The sequence below is a fragment of the Eleutherodactylus coqui genome, chromosome 8 (assembly GCF_035609145.1).
Source record: "Eleutherodactylus coqui strain aEleCoq1 chromosome 8, aEleCoq1.hap1, whole genome shotgun sequence".
Taxonomy (NCBI): Eukaryota; Metazoa; Chordata; class Amphibia; order Anura; family Eleutherodactylidae; genus Eleutherodactylus; species Eleutherodactylus coqui.
Window position 1 is genome coordinate 60,242,945 of NC_089844.1, and position 7,498 is coordinate 60,250,442.

Sequence of the window (7,498 nt, forward strand, 5' to 3'; positions counted from 1 at the left end):
GTGCGTTGGTCCCAATCACAGCAGTGAATGGCTTTGTCTTTGCATAGACTTGGAAATGTAGAGAAAAATCATCAATTAATCCGATTATGGACTTTCATGACATAATGACTTTATTAAGGAATGCTGGTTCTAACCAAACAATAGTACATCTCTGCCATGGAGGTGCATACATGGGTCCAGTGTGACATCACCGTGCCAGTGCTAGACCACGTGATGCATCTGTTGGTGTATGTGCATTGTCATTTGGCACTGGATGCTGAGGTATCAACATCTTTCCTCTGGTCTAGCACTGCTGGGGTGGCTGGGCTGTCTTTCCATCCTATTGTTTCAAAGAATGCTGGTTATACTTTTTGTATAGTGTTCAGGGCTCAGAGTGCAGTTCTGAGTGCTCAATGTTTAGTACGTAGTACTCGGTGCTCAATGTTCTATGTTCAGTTATCCTTTCTTTTCTGACTTGGACTTTGCTTCTTCGAGAAGTGGGGTCGGCTTTTTCAGGGCGGGTGCTCTGCTTAGTTGCTTGTGCAGTTAGGGTAGTTTAAGGAGTACTTTGTAACATTATATTCAGTCAGTTTTGTTTCCTACATCTGATTGAAGTCTTTCCATATACTTGTCGCTCAGTCTGTCGAGGTGTCTAGTTTCCTTTAGGTATTTTACATCTGTTACCCTGACAGGCCTGAGCAGACATCACTGACCCTGTTTTTGAGTGGATTAAATTTCTTGGCCACAAAATCAATCCATTCACTATTAATTGTGTAAGTAGTTGCTTCGGGGCTTGCTGTTAGGTAAAATCCTGTGTGGCAGTGCATAAGTTCAATTAATAAAATAAATAAGGTAAAATATATGGCACCCTATTGCCCAGCCAAATCTCATTCATTGTACTATCTCCTCTGCCAGTTACCGCAAACACTGTCATAGACCATTGCTGTGAATTCCAAAATTTTATGAGGGTCCCTTAATTACTCGTCATACACAGCCTCACAGAGAAAATGGCACATTATGAATAAATGCTTGAAATGAGATGAAACTCCACACACAGATAGAGAATTAAGTTCTGAATAATCTATTTTAATTTCAAACAATGACACATCTCCTATGGCCCAATAAGTAGGATGATCAGTATGTAGTGGGTCAACCATGTTGGGCAATAAAGTCTATAACACGAGGTGGTAGTGAGAGGTCAATGGCTTTTCTGGGGTAGTGTTGACCATGTGATATTGACCATAGTCCACAGTTTATCTTCATTACAAGGCTGTGAGAACATTCCATTTGATGTCCAGTTATAACTCACAAAGTCTCAGTTAGAAAGAGATCTGGGGATTGTGCTGGCCAATGGGTTATCTGAACACCTTGCAAAGCATGCCTGCTGATGTTCATTATGTGAGATCATGCATAATCCTGGAAAATTGCATTGGTTTTGCCCTGAAGATAGTATAGTTCAATGGGCTGCAACGTCATCAGTAAAACAGTTTGCAGTTAGTCTGCTCCTCATTCATACTAGAGGGGATCAGCTGTACAGCACCCCACAGCATGACTCCATGTTGACAAGCTGTGTGGTGCTCCAAAAAGGCAGTAACAGGGTAACTGCCCTGATAAGGTTTACCCTATCAGGAGCTTGTTCCCCCAGATAACATTGCCTTAATATGGCCCTGCAAAGGAGACCAAAAATAGCATAAAGTTGCTAGGTTCTTTATCCGCCTAATATGCCTAACTCATCAGGGGACAGTTAAGACTAAATATCCATACTAACAGGCATGTATAAAAATACAGAAAGGCTCTGGGAACAAAGGTATCTTGTCTCAAAAACCAGCTACAGACAGGGTCATCCTCTTCTGGGCGGTTATTCTGCTATAAGCTTACAGGGTAGAATAGTGTTTGTTAAAGTATAATAAAAACAAAGGTTTGGCACCGTGTTAGCCAGTAGAACAAAATGTGATTGTTCCCAGCAAGAGAAACCACGTAATCTTGTAGATATGATACCTTTTAATGGCTAACAAAAATACATGATGTAATGGCAAGCTTGCGAACCTCTCTGGTTCTTCATCAGGCTAAAATGGAATAGATCCGAAGAGGCATGCATATTTATACACACATGACACACATACATATGACAAGTCACAGACATGGATGTAATTGGTTTGCACTTAAAAGGAAAAAAGTTTGTTTCTGTTGCAGTATTCCTTTTAAGTGCAAACCAATCACATCCATATCTGTGCCTTGTCATAGGTATGTGTGTCATATGTGTGTATAAATATGCATGCCTCTTCGGATCTATTCCATTTTAGCCTGACGAAGAACCCGCAAGGTTCGCAAGCTCACTATAACATCATGTATTTTTGTTAGCTATTAAAAGGTATATCTACAAGATTATGTGGTTTCTCTTGCTGAGAACAATCACATGTAAAGTATAATAGAGATAGAAACATCATCTTTGTTCTTTATGACCACTAAATCCCTGGCTATCATGGTCTTCAGGATCTGGTAATATCATCTCTGTTTCTACAAATGTTCATTCTTTATGCCTTATTTATTGATTGGTCTCCAGACTACTGCAGGTGATTTGCCTCATACTGTCGTGTTTATGCCTGCTACCTTGTGTATATTGGTTCTGTCTGGTCTATATTTATTGTAAGACTACTGTACAGTTTTTTTTTACTTTGGTGAAGTTTTTAGGCTGCTAGTTATCATACTTTGCTCTGTGTTACTTTTTTAATACTTAAAAGTCCTTAGTAAACACTAGGTTCTCCTTGACATTAAAATAGAAGGTTGTTATCACTTCCCTTGACACATACTGTATTTTATCATTGCTGGTCTTTAGCGTGAAATCCAGAACAGAGGAAATGTCATACTTTACATATTGGGCTAGAAAAGAGAGGAACTTTAGAAAAATTAGAACTTCAGAAATATTACTGCATATACGTAGATGAAGGGAAAATGAAATATGCTTCAGGGCATAAATGCAGGAAATAAACGTCACAAGAAGCACAGGCGATCTAGCAGAGCAAATTCCTGTTTATGACCTACATATTGGTGCTCTCTGAATATTCAAATGAGCCAGTGTGCTAAAATATTCAATTGCAATATACGTATTTCTTGACTTCCTTTTGAACAAATTATTGTGGGTCACGTACATAGAATGAAAATCACTGAACTCGTAAAGGCGCGCTCTACTTTTATCTGCTGTTCTACGATTATCCACAGGGCTGGTGGGTAGATATTAGAGTTGAGCGAACATACTCTGGAGAGCTTGATGATCGTTCGAGTATTAGCGTACTCGATGGTGCTCGTTACTCGAACTAGCATCAAGCCGTATTCGATCCCGCCCCAGTTTTTGGCCCCTCCCTACTGTGACGTGCCTGTTTTGGCCCCTCCCCGCCGCGACGCAGCGCGCACATCAATGTAAAATTTTTTGGCTGGCAGGGGGAGAAAGAGAGAGAGAGAGAGAGAGAAAACATACAAACCAAGAGGAAAAAAAAAAAGCTCGGGACCCGGTGTTCCACATACAAAATTGCTCGAGTCTCCCATTGTAGTCAATGAGGTTCGTTACTCGAGTAGAGCTCTCAAATTGTACGAAAAGCTCGACTCGAATAACGCGGACCCGAGCACTTGGGTGCTCGCTCATCTCTAGTAGATATCCTTTAGATAGATGTTTGTCACACTCTGAGAATTTAGTACATTCTGCTACTGATGGGCTAACATTCCATTGTTCTCATATTAGTACAATTTAAAAAAAAAAATATTAAACTAATGTAACAATTATTGTTATGATGACAAACCTGTTCTAGAATCAGCAGAATATATTGCAGAAGATGAGATTTATCGACAAATAGTGCACTGATTCCTCCTCCAGTTCAGTGCGGCACAAATTAATCATCATGGTACAGGTCCTGTTAATGAATCTGCTGTTGTGGAAAAATTAGGTTGTCTAAGTAGAAAATTTTAGGAAAGCTGTGATTAATGAATCACGCTCAGCTTGATTCCGAAGCTCTGTCCACTTATTCTGACTTGTACGATGATTCGTAAATGTCAGAGAAACTGTTTGTCACTTCAATACTCGAGCTGCGGCGAACAGCTGATCGCAGTACATACCGCTATTGACACCCCCAGCAAGCTGATAATTTTTATCAGAGCAAGCCTTGACTACCTAGACATACTGTTTCCCCTGCAGTGGTATTACATTAGCTGCCATTCAGATGATAGCAGTGAAGGTTTCAAAAAACAAGCTAGGATTCGGCATGCCCTTTTCTATTAAAAAGAAGGTGCTTTTAAAGATATTGGTGATGATAAAAAATACTAGTAATTATTAGGAAATTATAGGACCAGTGTTTTTGGTGGCGCAATGCACCACACAGCTCTGCTACATGCACGTCGCACACACAGCACTGCTACATGTACATCACATACAGCTCTGCTACATACATTATTCATAAAACAGGGATCAAAAGCAGCACAGCAGAGTACTACATACACTGAGCACCCCCTGTTATCTGATCCCGGACTCCTTCCACACAGGTGACTCATCACATGATGGTGACATCATCACAGGTCCTGTAAGCACACGGCTGCTGTAGGTGTTCGTTAGGTTTCCATTCCTACAAACACTGCAGCCTTAGTTGCTATGGAATAGTAAAGAACACCTAGCTGGACAGCAGCTGTGTGTGTACAGGACCTGGGATGATGTCACAGTCATGTGATCAGGGGTGAAGCATTTTAACTCACTCACTCGGGATGAAGGACCTGTGATGATGTCACCATCATGTGAACAGGGGTGGAGCATGTAATTCACTCACTCGGTATGAAGGACCTGTGATGACATCACCGTCATATGATCAGTGGCGGAGAATGTAACTTACTCACACACGGATGGACAGGTTTTCGTTAGTATTTTGATCTTTACTGAGACTAGCAACGTAATGCATTTTGAAGCAATATATCTCTTTAAACGCTATGCCTACACAGACATTGGAAGTCACCAGTATCTCCCCTCCCACCACTGTACACTTCTCCAATTGTCTGATGAAGAGGCATATTGCATGGAAACTCATTACTTTGCTGGTCTCAATGAAGATCTTTCTTATCATCATTTTTAATCAAAAAGGTTGCATCTCCACTGATACAACCACTAGTAGGTAAGCATAGCTATGCTGGCAGCTCCTATTTAATACTATGCACCTATAACCCACAGACAAAATCCAGGCAAAGCACTCGCTCCTCTGCTCCCCTTCTATCATATCATTTATGGCTTTGAAAATGCATATTGCATGCGCATAGGTGTTCTCTCTATAGGGTTTCCTCAAATCATGACTTGTTGGGGATACTTGAAGACTAGCTCCATTCTAGCTCTATGAGATCCATATACTCAAATACTGCAGATGGACAAAAGACGCCTACATGCAACAATTCCTGCAATCATTTACCCTTCTTTTCTACAGTACAAATTAACTGCACCATTCTGTAGAACAGTGTATCTTAGCTGTGGTCCTCAAGTATCCCTAACAGGTCTTGTTTTCAGGTTTACTTCAGTATTACATAGCTGATTATTGTCAGTACATTTCCAACTGTGTTATCTCTGTGTAATGAAGAGGAAGATAATTCTTATAATCTCAATTCCCAAAAAGTTGGGATGCTGTGAAAAATGTAAATTAATGTAGAGAAAAAAAATAATTTAGAAATCTCACATAACCATAGAATATAGACTATATATCAGAAGTTGTAAATTAGACATTTTTCTATTTCATTAAAAAAATTAACTCATTTAGAAATTGGCGGCTGCAATACATCTCACAAAACAGGGTATATTGGAAACACCAACTGAACAGAGAACTGCATACTGCGGACTGGACTGACGGACACAGATAAACATAGGGACTGACAAATGACCAAAACACTTACTTTGCATACTTGAACACATAAGCAGATGATATAGCTATAAAAGTACGAGGAATTGGATTGTACATTGGCTAATGAACTTAAGCCGCAAGTCCACGACAAGGCTCCCCATGTCTTGCAGTCCCTACATTAGCAAGACACATCTACCAGATGACCCTAAGGGCTACAATAGCCCAGATATGGCAAATGACTCAGCTGGACAAAGCAGAGACAAACTGACAGAAAATAAACATAAGAACGGACATGAACTAAGACACCAATTACACAGCAAGCTGCAACGGACAAGGATACATGACTGCTAACCCTGGACACCAGACAGACATTGACAGGAGCTGGGTATATATGTGAGCAAAGACCCAGGGGATTGGCTAGCAGGAGATCACCACACCCAGTTAGCACAATCATGCTGCACCTGTGGGCTTGTCCTGCTAGAAACCACAGTACTACAGGTGCTAGCCAGCACAAACTAACAGAATGTTGTTCCATTGTTGTCTGATGTAGGATTCTAAATCCTCAACAGTCCTGAGTCTTCTTTACTAAAATTTTCATTTAATTATGCTCCAAGTGTTTTCTATTGGTCAAAGGTCTGGACTGCAGGCAGCCAGTGCAGCACCTGGACTCTTCTTCAGCAAAGCCATGCTGTTGTGATTAATGTAGTGTGTCACTTAGCATCTGTGCAAATATGGATCATAGAACAATACCCCTGCAGCGCCACCTATTAAATGTCAGCATTCCTTCAAATCAATGTACGACTCTTTTACAAGTCTTTTACAAGTCCGTAAAACAATGATTGTTTTACAGACTTGTTAAGGAGTCTTACATTGACTTGAAGGAATGCTGCCATCCAATAGGTGGCACTGCAGGGGTATTGTTCCATCTTCCTTACTTGCATAAATTACCCAGAGGAGCATGCATGGCAAAGTCTCCTCACTCATCTCTTAGGTGTCTTTTCACACCCCTCCTGGGTACTCTCCTTGGGGAGAAACGTTGCCCTCCCTCCAACACACTCACCCCCTAGGTGTCTCCACACACTTTTTGGGTGCTCTCCTTGAAGAGAGACAACACCCCTCTTGACCCTCTTTTAGCATTGTCTTGCTGGAATATGCAGGGTCTTCCCAGATGTTGTCTGGATGGAAGCATAGAATGTTCTAAAACCTCTATGTACTGCCTTTTAAGATGTGTAAGCTGCCCATGCCATAGGCACCAATGCAACCACATTGCACCAGAAATACAGGCTTTTGAATTGTTTGCTGATAACAAGCTGGACAGTTCCTTTCCTCTTGAGTCCGCATTCAAATTTTGATTCATCTGACCAAAGAACAGTTTTCCATTTTCGGTCTCAGTCCATGTTAAATGAGCTTTGGCCCAGAGAGGATGCTGTCGTTTCTGGATTATGTTGATATATATCTTCTTTGTATTATGCAGCTTTAACTTGTATTTGTGGTATGCACTGCGAACTGCTTTAACAGACAATGATTTCTAGAAGTATCCCTGAGCCCATGCAGTGATTTGCATTATAGAATCATTCCCGTCTTTAATGTAGTGATGGCTGAAGGCCTGTAGATCTTATGCATCCAATATTGAGTATTGGCCTTTACCCTCGTGCACATTA